This window comes from Gallus gallus, chromosome 8 (genome assembly GCF_016699485.2).
Source record: "Gallus gallus isolate bGalGal1 chromosome 8, bGalGal1.mat.broiler.GRCg7b, whole genome shotgun sequence".
NCBI classification, from domain to species: Eukaryota; Metazoa; Chordata; class Aves; order Galliformes; family Phasianidae; genus Gallus; species Gallus gallus.
The window spans coordinates 26,448,129-26,470,821 of NC_052539.1; the positions used below are offsets into that span (position 1 = coordinate 26,448,129).

A 22,693-nucleotide genomic window follows, 5' to 3' on the forward strand; every position below is an offset into this window, starting at 1 on the left:
TTTTTTTCCACAAGAGCTTTTCTCCAAATGCTAATTTTACCTGCTTTTTTTTTTTGCCATTTGTGCAACAGAATGTGTGTGTTTCTCAAGGCTCAGCTCCCCGGGGAAAGTTTGTGACTGTGGCAGAGGTGGTGATGTGAGCAAGCAGAGGCTCACCAACACCATCCCAGTCCTAGAGGGTAGAAGAAACCGTTCTTAGGGCTCTACACTGATGCTCGTGAGACTAGTTGAAAGGAAAAGCAAGCCAGAACTTTGAGCATTCTTCTGTGTTAAGGTGTAGTTAAAGCTGAAAGTTGATTTCTATCTATGAGAGGAGTATCTACCACCCGACTATCCCATCAGACTACTGAATGGCAAACCCCTGCAGAGGGAATGACCTTCAAGCAGTGCCTCATGTACACAAACACCAATTTTAACTGTACCTCTGCAATCTTCATACATCCCAAGGTGGCCAGGCAAACGTGACAGCAGGACACAAGGGGTCAGCCCTCAGGAACCCCAGTCCTAATTCAGATTTCCCATCACCACAGCCTAAATCAAAGAATTCGAGTGGCATTACCTCGCTCATCTGCAAAGTGGGAGTAATAATCCCACAGTACCTCCTCAGAAATGCTGCAAGGCCATGAACTCTGTCTGCACAGAGTAGTAGTGTTCAGTAGTAAATGAAATCTGTTTTCACTTCTAAGGCTATGGCATAAATTACTATAGGCAGAAATCCAGCCTAGCAGGGAATGAATTGGATGGGGCCCACTCAGTTTCTTCCATCTTTAGCTTTGATTTTCATTGTTCTGTTTCATTAGCAGAATTTTCATGTCTTTTTTTCGTTTTCTTTTTCTTCCCTGTTGTAATTTTTCCTAAGTTGTTAATTTGCCAGCAGAAAGAATGGCCTCATAATTGTAAGTCAGCTTCTCCAAGCACCCACAAGTATCTAAAATGTTTTTAGCAGACTCAGCATTTCTCTACTTCTCAGTCCTTGCATATACAGCAAAAGAGGATGAAGAAAGTACGTTGCTGTGTTCCTGCTCTCCAGCCATTTGTTGCATTTAATTCTGCAGACCATGCCTTTAAGGGCCTGCTGATGAATATCAGCACAACTCCCACCCAGTCAACGATTCTGGGTGTCAATGGAGTCATTGAGTGGCAACTGGCACTGCTGGTTTTCAAGGTCATCAAAATCACCCTTCTTTCCACATGCCCTTGGCTAGTTGGATGGTCCATGGCCTTCCTGAAAACAGACGTGACATGGGAAAGCCTTTCTTTCCTCTGTTCTCTGCTTTGTTCATTTTATTTTATGCAACAAGGGGGAATGGTTTTAAACTGAGACGGGAGGTTTAGGTTGGATATTAGGAGGAAGTTTTTCCCCCAGAGGGTGGTGACGCACTGTTCCCAGGTTGCCCAAGGAGGCTGTGGATGCCCCATCCCTGGAGGCATTCAAGACCAGGCTGTATGTGGCTCTGGGCAGCCTGGGCTGCTGGTTGGCAACCCTGCACATAGCAGGGGGGCTGACACTAGATGGTCATTGTGGTCCTTTTCAACCCAGGCCATTCTATGATTCTATGATTATCTTTAAGAAAACATATTGCCTCTGCTCATGCCACCTCCACAAGCAGGAGACTGGGGGGAATGCCCAGCTAAAACCACCAGGGGGTATCAGAATGCTCAGGTGACTTATCCAGCTCTCCCCTTTGCCCTCCCAGTCCCCGATCCCTACCAGAGCCTGACTCCACTCTTGGCCTCTTCCCAGTCACCGTGTCAGAGGCTGCCTTTATGCTGCAGATGAACAGATGTTTCACCACTGAGAGCTGCATCCTCTGACTCATGAAACAATTTGAAAGAAATTAACAGGGACAAATTTGTTTCAAATCCTATTTTCCCCCCAGTAGCAGCGTTTGTGACTGCCTATGAGCGCTCCCACTGGAAAGAGAACTGGAAAGATAAAAATAGATGAGACGAATGAAAGATTACAGGATGAAGTGATGGCCACTTCCCAGCCGAACAGGATTCACTGCTCAAGGCTGACAAAGTCTCTGCTGAGTTTGGGGTTTAGCAGCAGAGAAACTGCTCCATAATTTTTGTTCAGCCAAGCTCTCTGGGAAGCAACACCTGGCCTTGTAGTATTTCCTCAGGGCCCTGAAAGAGTGGATGTTTGATGACGACCTCTGCAGGAACCTCTCCAGGTGACATCGATCAGGTTGCTGGGGCTGGATAACCGAGGCTTTATGGAGCAAAAGTGAGAACGCTGAAGTGGAAACCAGCGCCTAATGCAGCTGTGGTGCCCCATGCCTTCCCTGCCTCATCTCAGATGCCCTGAAATAATCAACCAGCTGTTTGCTGCAGGGAATTAGGGAAGGGCACGTGGCAGGACATTATCTGCCCAAACTTCAGATTTCCTCTGAAGTTTGCATGCGTCTGTCATGAAGGCACTGTTTAGTCTCCACTTTTGAGATAAGAAAGCTCAGGCACAGGTAAGTTAAGAATTCAATCCTAGTCTCCAAGCCAGAAATAAAGTTCATTAGTCCTGCATCCATGGGGAGCCCTTCACTTCCATCTCATCTGAACTGCCATACGACAATCTCTGTCAAAGGCATCTCAAAAGAGGAGATCAATTCCATAGTGGTTTTACTCTTTGGGAACACAAACAAGCCCTCCATTAGGAACTATAATTTATCTGACTGTGACCACTGACTACGGGTCTATGAAATATATCTGAATGGATTGCATGGAGCCAGAAAACTCAAGTATATACGGCACACACATAACAAAGCTCTGCAAATCTGAAAATGCACAGTATCAGCAAGTGCTCTGGTTTTCTAGACTGATTTGTAGGTAGGTAGGCTTAGCTGAAGGCTGCGGTTTCTAAATTGGACATGGTTACCTAAAACTATTGGAAATTTGAATTGCATGTCAGATGTCTGGAATAAATGGACTCAAGAGACGTAAGAAAAAACATGTGGCCTGGTATTTTTCTCTTATTTAATGTCTTTTGGAAACTGTTTAGATATCATCTGGGGCTTGTATAGTTTCTTTGTTTAGTAATTCTGAATTGAAATTCTTTATGAAGCTTTGTTAATTAAAAGGTAAAAAACTTGATTGTTGCACAGAGGCCTTCATCCTGAAAGATGCCTGTATGCTTTCCAAAAACATACTATACTTTCCAAAGAAGTAAAGCATCCTTTGAAAACCAGGCGGCTCGGTTACGTTATTTACCTCAAATCCACCAAATTTAAATTCCAAGACAGACCATTATGGTCTGACTCTCTTTCTAGCTCTGCCAATAGCTGTCATATCTGAGCTCCTGCATGACTGCGAAGCTCCCCCCGAGGCCCTCGTCGTGAGGCTGACCCAGGGCTGCACATCTTTAGCAAGAACATCCGATGCAATTATGAAGATTACAAGCAATAGATTTCCTGCAAATTGCAGCCATCTCTGGGGTGAAATATGTCACCTGCTCCATAGCACACAGCTGCATCCTCCCACCACGTAAAACCAAATGGAGACATGAAGGCACCTTTCTGCAAGCAGAGCAGAGTCTGAGTCGGGAACCATCTGAAATGCTTCCCATTACAGCACAATCTTTGTTTCTAAAAGAGAAGGAATTTCAGATCTGCCACTCTTGGAGATGATGCACAGCTTTCTCATGCTCACACTGAGGTCTCTCACCTCCAGTTTTCATTGCCATAACCTTCACGTTACTGTTTGCTTATTTGAATTCAACCCAATCACCTGACCACTCTTGCCTAGTAAGTGCCAGGGACAATGCAGATCTCAAAAGATTTGAAGCTTTTCAGCTTTACTTTTTTCCTTGTGTACCTTCTGACCGGTTCCAATGCCTGCTACGGTGCAGCCTCCTAATCTCAAAGGATGGAACACAACACATGGTGGGACATGAGAGTGGTTGGAAAAACAACTCATCCCCAGAACTCAGTTAATTTTGACCTAATATTGTTCTACAAAGTCCCAGTGACTGGACTAAGAGACTTGAACTGTACAGCTCTTAATCTAGCAAGGGTGCATGCCTTTGCAGAGGTGTTGGAATAGATGGCCTTCAGAGGTCCCTTCCAACTCCAAGGATTCTACGATGCAGTGCTAAGGCCTAGGTTGCTGAAAATGGCAAAAGAACAGCAATAATGACTTTTTGTTCTATGACATCCCTTCCTCTCCAAGTTTTTTAGTACTATGGAAAAGGCAGAGAAACTACCTACTGTCCAGGCAAACCCCGCATCTCCTGTCAGCAAGAACGCGTGGTAGTTGCTGCTGCTGAAGCTATGTTTTCTGAAGGCTTTAAACTACACCAGCTAAAGCAGAGTTAATGACAACATATAAATGTCATTGGAAAAAAAAAATACTGCCTTTATATTTGCTTCTTTTGTGGTATTAAGGAATCTCCATCCAGCGTTGGCTTTTGGATATATATAGGTCTGTGCAGATTTGGCAGGGTGAAACCACCATGGGTAAGAAAGGACAAAAACTTTTGGAAGGGCTCTGCCACCCCCCTCTTTCCCACTCCCAGCACACAGGCATGCCAAAACATTATGGTTCCTTTTAGACCCGCGTAATTAAATGAGTGATGAGGAATTTCTCACCAATATAAAACTGAATTATTTGCAGCTTAAAATAGAACAGTGCCTTTGTTAGTTTTTTTTGTTTTGGTTTGGTTTTTTTTTGTAAGCAACATGGCCAGGTCGTCAGCTGGTGTCAATCAGCCCATTCTGGGATACAAGGTTTTGCTCCCTGGGGACAATGCAGGAGCACTGGGACAAATGTGGTCCAACCACAGCAGGCCTGAGATTGGGAATGGTCCTTTATGGTGACCAGAGGAGAAGCAGTTCCTGTAATACTCCTTTTTTTTTTTTTTTTTTCTGACAAGTTCTTGTGTTGGACAGGAATCCTCACCCAGGGCACGGGGTGACTGCAGGGAAGCCCACGCAGATTCTCTCCCAGTGCAACAGACAGTCTGGGCTCGTGCTTGCCAAATGTTGAGAGCAGCAGCTCGATTTATGAGCCCCGGGAGCACACCGAGCTCCAGCTGATGAGCTGCACGGCAGAGGAGCCAGGGTTAGCTGAAGCACTGCAAGAGAGCAGAGGCACCGATAGGGGCCAGGAGAGCCAGCTGGGCTCAGAGGTGTACAGACCAGCTGTATCCAACGGTACCAACTACAGAATAGGGAAAAAAAAAATAATAAAAAAAACACACACACACACACACACAAAAAAAAACCCAACAAAATGGAACAAAGTGGGGACTGGGGGCTTTTTGCCCTCATCTCCTCACTTTTTATGGGTGAGAAACATTGCTCACTCTGCACTGCCTGGGGCTTGCTGAGCTTGCAGCAGGAGCAACCCCTGCGTGAGCAGGGTGCAAACAGAGGGGGCAAGAGAGCCATAAGGAAGGTGAATAAATAGAATGAAGTACAACAGCAGGAGAAAAATCCTGGAGGAGATGAGGAAAAGAGGAACTTGTCCACAGGGTGTCACTCTTGACCCACACTTGGGTCACACAGACTGGAGATTTCAGTCCCCCAAACGAACCTCCAAGGCAGCAGAAGCCTCCAAAAACCAGAGCAGCACTACCAGGAGAGCAGCTTGTGCCCCCACCTGCCCCTCCTGCCCCACTCTGCACCTTACCTTGGCCTTTCCTAGGGGCAGGATTTGTCTGGAGATCCTCTTATATGAAGCTGGAAGGAAATCCCCATTACCAAACTCTTTTTCACCATTCTGCCTAAGTCTACCACCCCATCTCAGCCCATTTTAATCTGTTTTGAAATTCCTCTGTCCTCCTGTACCATCAGCCTACCTTTTCACCCTAGGAAACCTCCTGGTTCTCAGGCCCTACCACCTAGAAGATGCAACAGTACTGCTTTATGGCAAGTCCTGAACCAGCTTAATTTAAGTGCTGATAAGCTTCAGGTCATTACTGCTTATTGGAAACAGGTTCTTCAGATTGGTTGGATGGGTTCTTTAGTTAAGGAGAAACACTATGAATTATCACCTTGCTTTCTCCATTGAGCTGCAGGCTGTGGTGGGCAGGAGGGCAAAGCAGGGGCTGAGCCAGCTCACAGGGAAGCCTGAAAGCAGAGAACCCTGACCTCCTGCTGAGCTGATGGGTGTCTGTGCTGCTGTATCAGCTGGAGGGGCAGTGTACATGCCGGGCTCCCCATGGCCATATAGGGGGATAGAGTCAGAGACTGGGAGCAGAGGGGGACGTGGATGCTGGGGTCAGCAGCACAGCAGCCACAGCACAGGCTGCAACTTTTACAAAGCATCAGCAGAGCATGAATTATGGCGTGACCTCCTGGCAAGTTTCCTGGAGCAGAGGACACACCAGCAAGAATGTGATCTCCTCTTCCAGGGCTGGTCGGGACAGGATTTGTGTGTAGTGTGTACAGCACATAATTCATCAGACATTTACATAGCATGAGCTCAGCACTGCAGCGCTCTCTGGCAGTCTGAAATACCCTGCTGGGGGCTTGCAGCTCGGTGGGTGCACCACACAAGGCAGATACACCCCAAAAGGGATGCTGTCCCCTCTCACGACTCCACGCTCTGCTTGGAGGAGGCGCTCCCAAAGGCTCTACACCCATTAATCTCACCTGTCGGCAGCTCCCTCGTTTCTGCAGTGAGCTCACTGTTTTGCCCCAGGACAGTGTTTTTAGGTGTGCTCAGTATAATTTGCATGGTTTTCTTTCAGGCCATCTTCCTTAATGTGGCTGTCCCGAGCTTTTATGGAAACACCTGCAATATGTAAACGCAAAAGTATAAATCTCTGTAATGTGAAAAAAGCAGCTTTGGGAAGCCGTAAAAGAATGCAGCCATGTGACTGCAAAACTTCATTTACAAGTATCTAAATATAGATCATAGCAAGCAGCAAACCCAGACTTCAATTTTAAAAGCGAGGGCACAGGGGAGAGTGCAGAGTCAGCACTTCTTAAATAAGAAGTTCTTCTCGTACTAATTCATTTACAGAGGCATCTTCTTTTGACACAGCAAATTTGCATTACTGAATCCTGATCACAGAGACATAAAGATTTTTATGGGAGTCGGAAATAGCCTCCATGCAGGCACTGCTGCACCACTGCCGACCTCTGTGCCCAGACAAGGGCACGCTGCACTTTGCACCAAGGGAGCTGCGCAGGCTTTGCTCCTCCGTGTGCTGCTATTTCCCTCCAGGGAGAGGTTCTGCTGTGCAAGAGCACCTTCTGCTCTGAGAGACCTGCTGGAAGAAGCACTGAATGCTCTCTGCAGTGGGCAATGCTGGATATTGAAAGGAACCGGAGAGATTTGCTGTAATTACCAATGGACAGAAATGCTTTTTAGCCTCTGGAATATTTCCCCAGACAATCAGACCTGCACAGAAGGGAAAACAAAGCGCTCACTACAACAGCTTGGAGTGAATACAGATTCTGTGTGGAAGGCAAAGATACTCAGCTGAGACCGTCTCATCCCATTTTGATTCTCTGGTTCCAGTTTATACAAACTGCTTTCCAGCACCAGAATCTGCCCATGGTCACAGGCAGTGCAGGACAGGCGGCTGAGCACCATGTGAGGGGAGCAGTGGGCATGCAGGCTGGCTGGCTGTATCGTCCATTTCACCTGCCTTCACCTTCACAGAATCATTATGGTTGGAAAGGACTGCTAACGTGACCAGGTCCAACCAACCAACCCACTGTGCCCACTGACTGTGTCCCTCAATGCCACATCTGCACAGTTTGTGAACACCTCCAGGGACGATGACTCCATTACCTCTGTGGGCAGGCTGTGCCAGTGCCTGGCCCCTCTTCACCTCCACCTGTATCTCCACCATTTGAGATACTTAAGCATCCCACGCACCATTGCATGTCAGTCTACTGCCATTCTCTTGGCTGCTCTTAAACATTGTACTAAACTTTTTCAGATCTTTCTTCTAGCCTCACAGTTTCCATAGAAATACATTTTAAATTTAGGAGAAGTCAACTGCCCCTTGAAAATCACTGAAAACACATCAGGCACAGTGGCAAGTGTCCTATCACACCTACCCTGACAAAGCAGTGGAGCAGTTCTCTGGGGACCAGCGATACCCTGGATTTGCACAGGGGCAAAATCACATTAGAATCGTAGAATTGTTTGAGTTGGAAGGGACCTTTAAAGGTCATCCAGTGTGGTTCCCTGTTAGGCTTTGAGAGTCAAAACTCTGATAGCCCCAAAGTAGCCTTGTTGTGCGTCTATGGGAACTGCCTGCTGCCCAGCTCACAGCCAAGACCTGAATCCAGCTGCAAAAAAAGGAGATGTTTGGAGAAAGAACTCTGCTTGGGTAGGGGCAGACCACGCTCCCAGCCATCCCACCCAAATAATTAAAGAACACTTTTCACTCTTTCATTCTTATTCACTGATTTGCTATTTGATAGATTTAATGAACGCTAACTGGCACTTGTTTTCAGCTAAATGCAGAAATGCTGCTCTTTTTTTTTTTTTGCATGAGAAAAATGAAGTCACAACTGTCGTGTGATTGATGAGACATATAGCGGAACATCATGGTATATTCTCAGATCAGGGCTTTCACCTGAGGCTTGATCGATGTGAGCAAATGGAGTTCAGCACGTTGGTGTGACCCTTAAGCAACCCAGAACAGCTGTGTTTTGATTGCCCCCATCAAATCTTCCAGTAGCCAACCTGAAATTTTCCCTTGGAAAATTTAAGTTTGTGCAGTAGTTTCCTTTTCTTTCAATTAAAAAATCTAAAACAAACAAACAAACAAACAAAAACCCAACACAATCTGCTCTCCACAGCAAGCCATGTTCCATGCAGACGTTTATGAACGTGGCATGCAGGCTCTTGTTCATCTCTGGCGAAAATACACAGCTAATGATGGTGACTATATTGAAAAACAGAGTTTTGTAGCTGAGAATTTGCTCTACCAATAGTGTTACTGTGCTCTTTGTATCTGTCATAGTTTCCATGGAAATAAATAGGAGGTATTACTTTCAGAGTGATTTAGAAGATTCAGCATGTGACCAGAACAGATTCACTGTGTCCATTCTACATTTAGTCTTTAAAAACCCCATTGTATTAGCAGCAACTTCCAGTGCCTATATCTATCCTCGCCAGCATTATGAGCACTTTCTGTCACGGTGTTTGGCTAAAAAACTCCACTGGACAACCAGAAATGTTTCAGCCAACTCAACATAGGGTAGGAAGAGGCAGAGGCCAATAGAAGGGAGGATGCATGCCAAGAACTATACGGTGCATCAAGGACCAAATGACAGGAGACAAAGCATCACTCCCCCCAACCAGAAGGATGAACAGAGGCTGTCACATCTCCATCACCAGGGGAAGATGCAGCTACTCATACTCCGAAGCCAGGCTTCTCCCAGCCACCTAGCGCAGAATGGTGACATATAAATTGCATATATATATATCCAACAATAGCCCATTAACTATGAAATGAGTAACAACATAATAATACTTACTCATACATGAATTATACTTTACTACTCTTTCCACTGGACTCACTCTGTAATTACAATAAAGAGGGAAAACCAACCCATTCTTTTTGCCATGAGCAATTAATGCAGGTTACCGACACGATCGTTGTTCAGGGCCAACGGTAACACTGGCACCTAACCGTGTTATTCATCTCTCATTTGTGGCTCCCCAGTAATGAAAGCTCTGCCTAACATTACATGTCCACAAGCACGAGAAACAAATTGCATCAAAACCCAACCATACTACTGAAAGGAGAACCCAAGGAGCAGATACCCACAGAGCACTGTGATTTTGATTCCCTATTTCTGATTTTGGCCAAAGGGTAGAGCTGGTTTGCTCTTGCTCAGCAGGACAGGTTGAAGATGGGCACCTCTGGTGTCCCTGGGGCTTCCTCTGCCCCTTGGATGTGGTTTCCTTATTGCTCCTCTCCAGCCACCATCTGAATGCACAGCTGCAACTGTCTTGGATGCCACAAAAGCTAAAGTCCCCTGGTGATAACTGAGTGTCTGCTAATGCTTCTTAAGCAGCAGGATTTCATCCATGGCATGTTTCCCTTTACACTGTAGACTCCAGCCTTAGTGCCTCTCCATGTCATCTTTTCATCACCATATCTTAAGCCACTGCCCAGATGGCTGTTGGCAGGTTGGGTGCCCCATCCAAATCCCACTTCACCCAACTCACTTTCATGGTAGAGAAACAGCTGCCTCTGTGGGGGACATCTCTTTCTCTTGGGACTCTCTGCACTGCTGATTTCTTCCATCTATGTAACGTTTCAGACCCATCCATCTCTGACCTACAAAAAAACAAAAACTGGTTTTTTACAACACCAGAAATTGGCAGCTCGTTGGTCATTTGCTCTTCATCTGGGACAAGGAAAAGCACAGGCAATAGCTCCTTAAAGTACCACATTATTTCAGCTATTGGATGTAAAAATGCTGGCAGGCAATCATTTGTAACTTGGTGTTATTTTCTCAAGCTAGTAGGGCAAAAAATAGTTATAATGAATTTGTGAAATCTGAAATACATTGAAAATAAGGCTGAGTAGAACAGCAGTGGGGTCAGACCTTTCCACTCCTTTTCAGCACTTTCGGCATAGGGATGCACGCCTCCTCCCACCTGGGCAATCAAAGGACAGTCGTGAGGCCAGGACAAAGCAGCAGGTGGGTATAGGAGCTGGAAAAGTGAGCTCCTCAGGGATCTGCTTTTCATGGAAAGGAGCCTCCCTACAGACCGACCTGTGTGCAGGAGCACAGGATGTACAGATCTGACCTCAGAGCTGTGTTCAGGATATACATGGCTTTTTAAAACGACAGCTCAAAGAGCCATAATGAAACACAGCGAGATTATTGTTGTACCAGAAGCCACCTGCACTAATCTGCAGTCCTGCAAGTGAACCATAGCTAGCTAAAACTTCTTGGCCTTTCAAAACAAAGCCTCATTAGTCTAATTTAGACGCATCAGCCAGACATTTGGTCTTCTTATCATTAGGAGGTGTTAACGGTAGCCTGCAGGCATCTTTCACCCCAGTGTGTTTCAGGTCCTACCTCGACGCCTGTACAAATGATAGCTCCACACTCTCACCTGTCTTTGCCACCTGTCCCAACATTTTCATGGGCACAAGACAAAGTTTTGTGCAATTCAATTGCAGACCATTTTATTTCAAGTCTGGGGAAAAAAAAAAAAAAAAAAAAAAAAGTATATATCAGAACACAAAGGGATCTTCCAATTTAAAATAACGTAGTTTTCACTGCATTGGAGTCAGCTCCCATTGCTGCCTCCTCCCATCCCCTGAGCCACCAGGCAGAGGCACCTGCCCCAAAGCTGTGTTCTATTTCAGGCCAGAATTATGGATTTTGCTCTACACTGTAATTTCCCATACCTGATCCTTCAACGCCCAATCTTTCCCTTACTTCCAGCATCCCCACATATTTCATCTTCTTTCCCCATCACATATTCATTGGATGCTGTACAAACAAGTGCAGATTTAAAGTGTCCCCGTAACATTTTACTTATTCTGTGACTTAATAATAAAAAGAGCGCTGAATAGAAAGGCTAGAGTTCAATTTCTGGGCTCTATTGCCATTTGCAAGCTGCACTCTCCCACAGCTCCTTGCATGAAATACAGCCACCCATTCAGCTTTATGCTAGCTCTGGAGCAATAAAACTGTACTTTGCCAGAGGAATTTTAAATCGTTCGACACTGATGCAGAGATCTTTAAAAAAGAAATTTAGAAACATAAAAAGTGAGGATTGAAGTGAAACTTTTGGGCTTTACTAAGTGAGTCTGCAAATTCTCCGTGCTTACAGAGGAAAGTCTCATCCACTTTCAGCGGAGAAATGGGATCCTATTTTTGATGAAGATTTTTACTGGATTTGCCTAAAGGCCCCCAGAATGCAAAACTGGGTGAATGAGATTAAAAAAAAATAAAGAATGAAGAGGAAATATTCACCATTTTTGTGCATTTATGACCTCAGACTGCTGTACTCCCAACTGTGCTCATGGGCAGAGGACTGCTGGCTCTGCTCTTCCACCAGCACCACTCACTGCAGCCCATGGGCATCAGGACATGGCCCACTGCTCCATGGAACACCACCACGTCTGGGTATCCTGCTGTACGGAGGAGGTTTGTTATTTGCAAGGTGTAATGATGCAGTGCACGGGGCAGGGAGCGAGTGCCTCCTGTGTCCCACTGTGCACCACTTGTCAGTCCTCCACCAACTGCCTGTATTCCCTGTGCTCGCTTTGTCTGCCTTATTGCCTTGGATCAGTGCTCCCTGGAGAACAGCCCACTCCCTTGCTGTGCAGAGCACCTTGGAGGCCCGGCTGCACCTGCGTTTCCAGGAGCAAAATGAAGCAATTACAAATTGTTACTCTCGTTTTTGGCAATTTCATGCAGAAGTTCTGTTTTTCTTCAAAGCTAAAGGTCAGTGATTAATCCAAAACTTAAGTTTACCCCAAAATTATGGGCTGGGGAAACAATGCAGAGGCAGCAAGCCCAATTCTGCCCTCGGTTAAACCTTTGCAAACCTGAAGAAGCTCACTCCATTTGCACAAAGCCTCTGCTTTCTAATTTCTTCTGGCTTTTTCCAGGGCTGTTGCAAGGGATGGGGCTTTAGGACTGGTAGCCATGGACTAAGTGGGTTTAGACAGCCCATGAGGGGCTGTAGCCACCCCATGCAGTAAGAATGTATCCTCAGACAGGCAGTTATCTCTGTAACCCACCTGGGTTGCTGATATACTGGAATAGGAGACACCTGTGGCTGATGGATATGATCTTAACCTGCTCCCTAGTGCCCTGTATGCATTGCCCTCCCACTCGGAGGGGCTGAGCTGGACACCAGCACTCACAGCCCTGGAAGCATTTTGCCTGGAACACAGAGTTACCAAAATCCTTTCAACAGAGGGATTTGTGATGCATCAGATGATGTGCTGATGTAAACCACCCTCAGTGAAGGCACTGTGGGCACCGCTACCTGCAAGAAACAGTGCAAGTTTTAGCAGAAGGCAGATTTTACATTATGGTCATCGCTGTGTTTTTATTATTAATATGTCTTGAAAAATAAGATGTTTAGCTAAGCTTACTAATTCCTTGAAACTCAAATCATTTTAGCTGTCTAACCTTGTTCAGGATAATTATTTCTATCCATTATCCATCATGCTAAAAAATGACAGCTCTGGGACAAGGAGGCTTTTCAAGCAAATGTTTTAAGACAGTGTTTTAGGTTGCAGGCACTGGCAAATGTTAATTAAATTAGATAAACAATGACTCAGAGTGGCTGTGCTATACTGGAGAGAAAGATGGGAGGTAATGGGGGAAGGAATTTGGCAGCTCAAAGGTCGAAGCAGCTTTTTTGGAACCAAGAATCTGTCCCTTGAGCAAGTATCCTGCCTGAATTCAGCAGGATCAAAAGAACCTCTGCCCTTTTACTTTTACACCTTCAGACAGCATTTACGTGGGTTTGCGGAGTGCATTCCTGCCAGGCTGTGTGGTGTGTGCTACCTGTCCAAGCATCCTCTGGGGCCACCCGCCAGCCTGTGCCATGCAGCCACATGGTGGGATGAACTTCATCCTCCATCAAGTGTCTGGTTTCTCAGCTAGGACCTGTCCTGCAATTGATGACCCAGAATACAACACAATGCCATCTCATCACCTTGTGAAACTGCTCCGGCTGTGTGCAACAACAACAGGAAAATCAAAGCGCTGAAGAGATTTTCCAACCAGAGTCACTGCACTAAGCATCTCAAGTCAAGTAACTGGTTTGGAGTTTTCCACATGCTCAGAGAAGGGGAGGCAGAGGATGATCCTCACCTCTGCTGTGAAAACAGATGACTGTTGATGAGAAGGGAAGCTAGCATCCCAGGCTGAGCCTCTCTTAGGTCCTGCACGATGAGGGGCTTGCTCTTGCGAGGATTTGTTTCACCACTGCATCCCTCGGGTGCCACTCTATAGGGCTGGTATGAAGGGAAGAAAGTCATGCAGCACTTGTAAAACACAATTTAAACTGTGTTAAAAGAGTATATGGGCCAACTATAGAAGTAGATAAGTTTTGATATCTTATAGCTCTCAACATGTTTTTCCCAGAGGTCTGAGGGTCCCTTACTGCTTCCTTCTGTCCTCAGGTGCAGCAGGAGCTGCTGGACTCTCCGCATCACCCACCTTCTCAGGTACATCTGGTCCTACAGGGAACAGCCAGCACTGGTTCTTTCTGTGGCTGGGGAGCCAAGGCTGAGTAACAAACCACCCGTGAGCAAGACAGCCAGCTACAGCCCTCCCAGATGAAACCCAGAAGCTGCTCAGCTATTCCAGCCCTTGCACGTCTCGGGTCATGTTCCTTCAAGCATGCAGCTGACTTGTGCTTCTTTCTGAAAACAGCAGTACCGCGGTCCCACGCAGCACAAAGTCCCCATGGAGGACCCACGCTGCCCTCACCCTCAGCATCACCACGATTCAGCCAATGGTTGGGCTTTACACTACAGAGATACAGCTCTGACCAAACTTTCTTCACCTGCTCTGATCGTTTCAGCTCTTCGGGGACACACACCTTCATGCCACTGTCCAACTAATTAGTTGCTTCACTGGCTGCATTCTGCAATTCTTCAGTGATGGGTCCCCATCTGACATCTTATGACAACTGATTAGTAAAGTAGGCCACGAGTTTAAGAAATATGTAATTTGGGCACCACTTACTATTAACTATTTGCTTGCTCTCTCTCTTTTTTTTTTTTTTTTTTTTTTTTTAAGAGATTGTTTCTCTTGAAAGTAAATATGAAAGGATGAGAAAAAGTTGGTGAATTGGCAATTTTTCAAAGTGACATGCTGTAAATTTAAAGCCTTGGATTAATAAAACACCCTGAAGAGGCAATAAGGGAATATATGTCCTTACTGCAATGCCATATTTTACAGAAGTCTGGGTATCAAAGCAACATCCAGAATTGCTGGTCTATCCTGTATTCTGAGGCCAGAACCACAGGCAAGCTAATCAATTAGTTGGAACTGAGTCAAAACAAACTGTTTCCAGCCCAGGTCCCCCCTGCCCGCAGAGCAGAAAAGAAACAATAAATAGAATTTTGAGGTTTAAACACGACAAAAAGTCCTTTCCAGGTTAAAAGGATATCAGCACACTACAGCACCACAGCGGTTAAATGTCGTAGAAGATTTGACTGCACTTGGTCTGGGATTTGCTCTCGCTTGAGAGCTGGTCAAACCAATCTTTCCAAAACACTGACTTCTGAACTTTTGCCAGAGGTGCCTCTCTCCGGTGACCACGCAGGCGGATTTACCCGGCGACATGTTAAACCTGTCAGCTCAGAATAAGCAGAAAAGTGTGCACCCGTTGTGGGGAGGGTGGTTAAAGGCACAGCGTTTCCTTTGCTGGGTGAGCTGAAGGGCCTCTGTGTGCATCAGGGGGATGGGGAATGTTTGGGAAGAGCGGTGGGACCCCACTGCCAGCAGCACGGGACACACTTTGCTGGAGTGGAGAGATTTTTTCTTTTAATCTGTCCTTCCTCAAAGACAGAAGTCTGCTCTTGCAATGTGATGCACAATTCAGCTTTGGGGAAGTCTGATGCAGCTCCTTGTGGTTCCCATGGGCCCTGTCTCTGTCACAAAAGAGCAGAGCTCAGCGCTGTTCCTCCACTCCCTGTGAGGATCTGCAGGCTGTCATGAAGACCTATAGGGCTGCCATGAGGAGCTGTAGGGCTACCACTCAGCCTCTCTTCTCTGGGCTGAACAAATAGTTAAAGTGTGATACGGAAAGGTGCTAGCCTAGCACAAACTGGACTCACACCAGACCCACAGCTGAAGCAGCTCTGCTGCCACAAGCACGAGGTCCTCTCCTGGAAACGGAAAGATCCTTCTAGGTCTCACTGCATTTATGTATCACTCCTTACACTGGGCACTGACAGTCTCACCTGCAAGAGGCAACATGAGTCCAGAGCAAAGTCTGAGCCTGTATCTTTACCCTGGGGTATCAAATCAGCCAAGACACTCCTCCAGATCTTTCAGATCTTTCATCTTACACATGCAAGCAAGTGTAAGTGTTCTCTATGCTGGCAAGGCACAAAGAACATGCATCTCTACTTTTCAACTTACACAGTCATACCAATACCAGGATGAGGGACCAGTGCTGAGGCAAGATAAGCTGAGACACACACAATAGGCAGGTGAAGCTGAACCCAAGTGAGACAGATGTCAGTATGCACAGGAGAGAATGCGGAAAATTTTATGGCTAAGGAACACAGTTGTGACTGAGACCACATTTCAAAAATAGGTAAAGAATCCACAAGCACATTCAGCTCTCACATAGCAGCGATTAACACTTCCAGCCAACTCCAGTTGGTTGGAAGACTGCATCCCATGCTGGCAGATACTGACCTGGCCTTAAGCTTTTCACACTTTGGTCACTTGGTTGTATTACAGCAAACTGATATACCCAGGTACAAAGCTTTCAACACTTGGGAAACTTCAAATAGCACAAAATGTTACAGAAAACCTCTTCAGTGATATGCACTGCCACAAATACATCCCATCTATCTTCAGCTGTCTACAATAGCTTCAGATCTTTGATTTGGAGACATGTTCAAGTATTTGGCTCCTTTCCTTCTGATTCTCCTTGGCCTGAAGCTAGGATATCTAGAAAACTGCATGAGACTATTGAATAAAGGCTATGGTCAGGAATTGTGTTTCTCAAGTGCAGTAGAAGTCTTTACAGTAGGAGGAATGCTCATCTAGGTTGGAGATTGAACTTTTGTGTAGACATGGTACATACTGGTTTAATCATAGATGACTCTGTGTGCTGTAAACAGAAGTCACCCCATCCAGTCAAGAGTGCTTGCAATTGCTTGGTGAATAGGTAGTATAAAATTAAATACATCAGAGAAACTTTGGAAGACGACCCTCAGCACAGCTTCAGTTCGAATTCAGTTGTAGATACTCCTCTCATTGGAATTCATGGCTCACGCAGAGCCCACCTTCAATCAAAGCTGATGCAAGTAAACAAATAAAAGTTGTGGGTTCCTGCAAGAGAGTCAGCAAACTGCAAAGAGTATTCCCAAGTGATCTGTTTTTTTGTGTCTCCCATTTATAGCCAGAGTTAACAGAAAGTCAATGTTTAGTTTGTTTCGGATGAGTAAAAACTAGACCACTACATTTGTTCAGACCTGCCAGGGGTGGTTATGTCTCACCAAAGTGAGATCTCACTTCTCCCAGATCTGACGATTTTGAACACAGATCAAAGAATTCTGTCCGTAATGACAGGAAAACTATAGATACCAGTGGCTTGAAGGTGAATCATAAAAAACTTGTTTTTCTGCTTTACTCCTTGATTTGTCTGAATAATACCAGTAAAAAGGAGAAGCTGCTAATGCCTGGCCAAAGAAAAGAGCATATGAATATCTCTTCTAATACGTCCTCATAAAGAGGACTCCCTTAGAGATACCATGAAGTGCAATCTTCCCAAAGAAATTTGTTTTTGTGAGATATAAATGTGTGTTTGGTCAGAGTTTTGGCAAACAACTCGAGCTAGTTTTTGTCCTATGTGAGCCTTTTACGTCATGCCCTAGAAACAACAACAGCTGTTAATTATTTATCAGCTGATGAACATTGGCCTGTTAATTGCAAAACATTATAAAATAGATTAAGCAGAAAAGCTTGATATGTATGCAAGCAGGGTTTTTTTTTGCTCTGTTTTGTATGTGACTTGATTAAATAAGAAATTTCAGGTCTCTGCTCAGTTTTCAAGGATTGGCTTTGCCAGGGATTTGATCTCAGAAGCTGCAAAGATAAATTTGCTAAAAATAGGAAGATTTTTAAGACATTGAGCTTTTTGAGAACTTATCACCAACTCTCATCTGTTGTGAAGATGAACTCTCTAAAATCTCCAGCGTACCATGCTTTGAACCAAAACAACTAATGTTCTAATGGAAGGGGAAGCACTAATATGTAAGGAGAAGATCACAAGATTCAAGAGATTTTCTCCATCCTTCTTCCTGCCAAGTCTCAGTATTCATGTAGAATGTGATATTTTTGTCTTTCAATACTATTTAGCCATGCATAAGAGCATTTAAGACAGTAACTCACCTGCATTATAGGTTCTACTTGCTCCTCTCTTTGCAGACAAGAAAACCACGATTGACTCTACTAGTCAAATAAAATGTTCCAATTTTTCCTAGCATTTCCATTGTGCTAGTAGAGTATTTTCATCTTATTAAGTTGGCCCCAGTTTACGACAGTCTATTTCATGCGGTTATACCAGAGTGATCTGTAAGTATACACAAGAGGTGTTTCAATGGGCTGTGCGTGACTACCTGGCAAAAGAGCTCCATGAAGGTTATCCATGCCATGCCATACCATGCCAGAAATTTTTGCTGTGCATTACAACAAGCGGTCTGTGTTTGATGTTGAAATAAACCAGTCCAGTTGTCCATGTTAATCTGCTTGCCAATTTCACCCATCATGTAGGCTCCAATATCTTGCTGTCCTATGAGTGTCATTGATTTTGGGACTGAACAGAGGAATCTTATACTCTGATCTGTGATGTATGCTCTCCTTCACTTTTTAAGAAGAAAGGTGATTTTTCATGCCAAACTCAGACATTCTGAGAGGCCTGCATTCATCAACTGAGACACAATCAGGTGGATCTTACACAAGGATTTGAGTAGATTGACTGAATTACATGCATCCTCACTGATACACACCAGCTAAGAAGAGCAATAGAGGAAGAGATCCAAGTGCATTTAGGAGCTGTCCCAACTGCAAAACTCTATATAAAGTTTTCTTCATGCAAAGCAGAGGACACTCTGGCAGCATGCAAATGGAAATGAGAAGCAGTCCCAAAGGCAGTGATTCCCTTCCTTCAGGATTTCATCTTACCTTCTGGGAAGGGCACAAGACCAAGGGCTCTGAGGAACTTCCTGCTATTCCTATCCATTGCACTTGCTGGAGCATTTTCTCTCTCTTGCATTGCGTTCTGGTACTGCAATGCTTTGGGTCAGCAGCCTTCAAAGAAAACCTTCAGGTCTTCTCAGAGATTCAGGCCAAGTCATAACCATCCCCTGTGAAAAAAAGAAAAGCCCCAAACAGATGCACACAAGCTTGGTATTAGGAAAGAGGGAATGGGGGGAGCAGCGTGGTTGCTGCTTGTTATTCTAAACAGTATCGGAGAGTCCTACAGACCCTGAATTAGAAAGGAGACTAACCTAAACTTTCAGTGCGAGTTGTGGGACCAACACTTTATAGGCCAAAGCAATATGCACATTTAACAGTTTGAAAACAAGACAGCTCTGCACTGCACAGCCACCCAGACAGAAAATAAATGAACCCCTCAGAGCCGCCCTCCTGGAAGCTTTCGGCTCCGAGTCAGACCCCAGCTGAGCACACAGTGAAGGTGTGGCTGTGGGAAGCCAACATCCCGCAGCCAGGACACAGAGCTGGAGGAGCAGGGCCAAGCCTGTGCCTCTTGCCATGGAGCGACTACCAGACTCACCAGAGTGGACGGGGATGGAGAGGGGCCGCAGCTCAGAAAATCCTGAGAACAGTTAAATGGGCTGCACATGTGGCACAGTGCTCCTGGAGTGACGAACTTAAAATGCTGTATTCTGTTTAAATAATAAATGTTGTGTGTTGTTTTTTTTGTTGTTTGGTTGTTTTTTGTTTTTGTTTTTGCTTTTGTTTTTGTTTTTTTTGTTTTTTTTTTTAAACAGAGCTTGTGCAGCCTGCAAATTGTCTTCAAGAATAGAAAATCCCCAATTGCTCTAAGTATACAGCCCCCCTGACCACTGGGCTTTGGCCTCTACAGCAGAGAAGAACTAGGGCAAAAATAAAACTATATTTATAAAAATGTCCCCTGTGTAAGATACCCCTACACTGTTTCCTTTGGCTTCTGGTCTCGGAGAGGCTTGATCTCTGAATTTCATAGGTACAGCTCAGATCTCTGAATGCTCCTCATGTTCTTAATCACGTCTGCTCCAGAGATGAGGCTATGAATAATTAACTATGCCTCCAACATTACAGTCATAGATTATGGTGGTGGTGACTTGTGGACTGCCATGCGCAGCATAAACCATTTAGGAAACTCTGTTATCCACTTTCCCTTTATATTTGTCTTGCAATCACTTACTGCTTAAAAGGGTAAATCTTTCATAGCTTTAATTAAAGCATTTAAAATAATTTACACTGAAATTGTATGTGCTTGGGTCTGTCAAAATTGATGCTTTAATAACATGTCATCCCTTTTTTCGATTGCCCTGAAATCTGTTAAAATTACCACTAATCTAATTGGGAACAAAGTTGTCAAATGCATGCAGCTCTGACAGTTTGTCTTTCTGCAAACTGCCGACAGATTGCAAGTTACGCATGTGTTGAGCAGATGGGTAAGTTAAAAGGAACACAAAAAAAAGCAATTTATTAAATCACCTGGAACCAGCAGCTCCATTCCAAAAATAGTGAGAATGAAATATAGCAAGAGCTAGGAGAGTTGGCACTGGAATATGCCAGAAGGTACCAGTTACAAAACAAGATAAACATTTTGAGAAGCCTCAGCTGTGTTGCAGAATAATGAGGCGTTATTTAACCCGATATAGATTACCAGCAGAAATTAATTTAGGGTGCAGGGTTTTGTGAGAGTGTGTGAGTGTGTGCATTTGTGCGTGTGGTTTTTTTTTTTTTTTAAAGGCTTTTTTTTTTAATCCTTGTGCTTTAACTCCTTCATGCCTGGCAGACAAGCTCTCTCTCCCCCAGCCCCAGCCCTGCCCTGCAGACCTGAAGGACCTGCATTAAATCCCTGCTGCAGAGACAAGCATCGGGTCTGTCTCCTTCAGCTTCCTCCTATGCCATTGCTTGCCCAAGTGGCTCTCTTGCTTACAGAAAGTGGCCAAGGTGGTCACAAGTGCCAAACTGGCCATTGATGTGCTTGGGTTCAATGGTCCTGTACCTGCCTATAAGCACACTTTTTGGAAAGAAACACAAAGAATCACAACAGGAGCCATACTGAGCACTGTGCTGGGATGATGATCACTGCTGGAGGCTCTGCTGGGCTCTGCCTTCCAACCTCCCGCTCTGCCCATTGCCACCATGTCCTTGGGCCTTCACCTTTTTCCTTATCTGCCCTGTGCTCACAAATGTCCCCTGCTTCAGTGCTGGCTTGGAGGAAGAGTAGAAGGCATGAGGCTTCATTTCTTCACATTCATTATCAGAGGATGCCCTGAAGCACTGCTCTGGCCAACCACTGGGTGTGTTGTGACCAAGGGAGCAACTGCTGGCTTTGTGACCCTCTGATACTATGAATAATTTCAGCAAAATAATAATAATAATAAAGCATCAAATCTTTCCCAAAGCGAGATGGACAAAAGAAAGGGATGACAAAGCGCACCCCATCACCTCCAGCTGGTGGGATACTCACTGGTCCTCCAAAAGGAGATATGAGCCCCTGTGACCACAGAGATCATTAGGAAAGAGAACTTCTCAGCAACTTTATAAACTAACTTTATAAGCCACAGAGCCAGTTAAAACGGCTGCAGCATCCTTTCAGCAAATGTAGATATACTGATTTAAACCAGCTGCCAATCTTTGGCCCATAACACAACACAAGAAGTAACCCCTTTCCAGCAAGCAACGAATTGGTTCCATTTCATACATGTGTTCAGGGAGGAGAAAAGATCATAAAAAAGAATTGCAAATGGAAACTTACAAGCAAAACTGCTTTTCTCTTGCCTTTAAAAAAAAAAACAAAAACAAAAACAAACAAACAAAAAAGCATATATGCATTTTGACTCATTCTTTTCCACAGAAAACTTGAGGAGGATGTCTGCCCAACATTCACAATTTGGAGGGATCTTTACCTCCTGGTGTAAAGATGGATGGGCAATGGGGCAATTCTCCTGCAAAAGCAGTGGCACAGTTTGTATAAAATTTAGAGTCTCAGAGAGCAAGAAAGATGAAAATCTAGCTCCAGGTAGCACTGCAGCACTCACCACACTGCCAGGCAAGTCAGGATCCTTAATGCACAATTAGAAGGATATAATGTAAACTAGCCAAGGAGAGCAGTGGACCTGATTCTGCGGTCCTTTCCAAGTGGCTTTAAATTGAGGCTAACTCAACAAAAACCAGTGGAAAGTACAAAAATCAAAGCAGGCTGAAAACATTTCGGACCTTTTGAGTGATGCTGGGTCAGCCCAAGTATACCTCTGCTCCTGCGCAGAGGCAGAAGGTGCCATTAAACAACATTTATGTCTCTGTGTCCGAAATGCAGAGCTTTCCTGCTCTTTGTGGCAGCAGCAGCTGCCCTGCGGCCCCTGCACAGCTGGACCAGTGTGAGGAAACCACATCTCTTCTCTGCCTTTCCTGGGGTCCTTCCCCCTCCCCTGCCCCCCTCTTTGTATGGTATGTGGGGGGGAGGGTGGTAGGGGAGCACAGATACTGGCTCACTCGTTTCAATTTTTCCTTTCACCACAATTTAAATGGACATTTCCCCCCCCCCCCCCCGTATCCAAGCGGGTCATCATTTAGAGGCTGTGATTTATGTAATGGTAGTTTTAACCCCACTTAGAAATAGGCTGCTTTCATGATTTATTGATTCCTTCTTCCCCTTGTTAATTTGACTCATTTCTTAGGAAATTATTCATAGTTAATCACGGTGAGAATAAAATTAGTTATAGTGCCCACTTTGCTGCAAAGGGAGAGTAAATAACTTTTAAAACAAATCGGAAAGAAAAACAGATTAAAGAAAAAAAAAAAAC

The 22,693-nt window shown here is 44.9% G+C and overlaps 1 long non-coding RNA gene across 12 annotated transcripts in view; it reads right to left on the reverse strand.

Moving 5' to 3' along the window:
* Positions 1 to 22,693, reverse strand: part of LOC107054027 — a 64,004-nt gene that overhangs the window by 5,996 nt on the left and 35,315 nt on the right. For 9 of the 12 annotated variants that reach the window (XR_005861975.1, XR_005861980.1, XR_005861978.1 and 6 more), the window contains 6 exons: positions 18,831 to 19,012; positions 18,039 to 18,219; positions 11,910 to 13,912; positions 11,041 to 11,124; positions 10,141 to 10,252; positions 6,591 to 6,732 (listed from right to left, as the gene is read on the reverse strand). This is a non-coding gene — a long non-coding RNA (uncharacterized LOC107054027). The remainder of the gene's footprint in view (positions 1 to 6,590; positions 6,733 to 10,140; positions 10,253 to 11,040; positions 11,125 to 11,909; positions 13,913 to 18,038; positions 18,220 to 18,830; positions 19,013 to 22,693) is intronic. The other 3 variants (XR_005861982.1, XR_005861984.1, XR_005861985.1) reach the window with 3 other exon arrangements.